The sequence below is a fragment of the Ailuropoda melanoleuca genome, chromosome 15 (genome assembly GCF_002007445.2).
Source record: "Ailuropoda melanoleuca isolate Jingjing chromosome 15, ASM200744v2, whole genome shotgun sequence".
In the NCBI taxonomy this organism is placed as follows: Eukaryota; Metazoa; Chordata; class Mammalia; order Carnivora; family Ursidae; genus Ailuropoda; species Ailuropoda melanoleuca.
In genome coordinates this window covers 25,128-25,927 of record NC_048232.1, presented here as the reverse complement: position 1 = coordinate 25,927, position 800 = coordinate 25,128, and positions in this window count along the sequence as shown.

Here is an 800-nt window from a genome sequence, read left to right as displayed (position 1 = left end):
AGATGTTGATGATACCCAATTAATATTGCTGCTGAGCTCAACTGTGTACTTACCGTCTGCCTACTGCAGCTGTCTATTTCTGAGACTGTAATAGTGCATTCATCTATTGCCCCTTGCAGTCTGTTTTTGCCTGAAATACACTGACATTCCTTTGTTACGCACGTACACATTAAGAATTGTTATATCTTGAGTATCGATCCCTTTATCATTACTCCCCTTTATACCTAATAACATTCCTTGTTTTGAAGTCTGCTCCATCTGAAATTAATATAGCTACACCTACTTTCTTTTGGTTAGTGTCAGCATGGTATACCTTTCTCTATCCCACTTAACCTATTTGTGTCTTCATATTTAAAATGGGTTTCTTGTAGACAACATATAGTTGGGTCTTCTTTTATTAATTCGGACAATCTCATCTTTTGTTGCGCTTAGATCATGTTAAGGTCATTACTTGATATAGTTGAATTAATGCCCATCATATCTGTTACTGTTTTCTATGCCTTTGTCCCTTGTACCTATTTTTGACTTCCACCCATATTCTTTTTTGTTATTTTAATTGAGTACTTTACGTGCATCCATTTTATGTTAGCACACTTTTTTGGTGTTACATTTTTTAGTGGCTGCCCTAGAGACTGCAATATACATTTACAACTAACCCATGTTTATTTTTAAATAACAGTATATAGATTCACAGGTAGAAGGACCTGAAAACAAAACACTCCTAATACCTCTCTTCTGTTCCTTTTATCATTGGTGTCATTCCTTTCACTGATGCATGAGCATACATGAGTATTTCAACA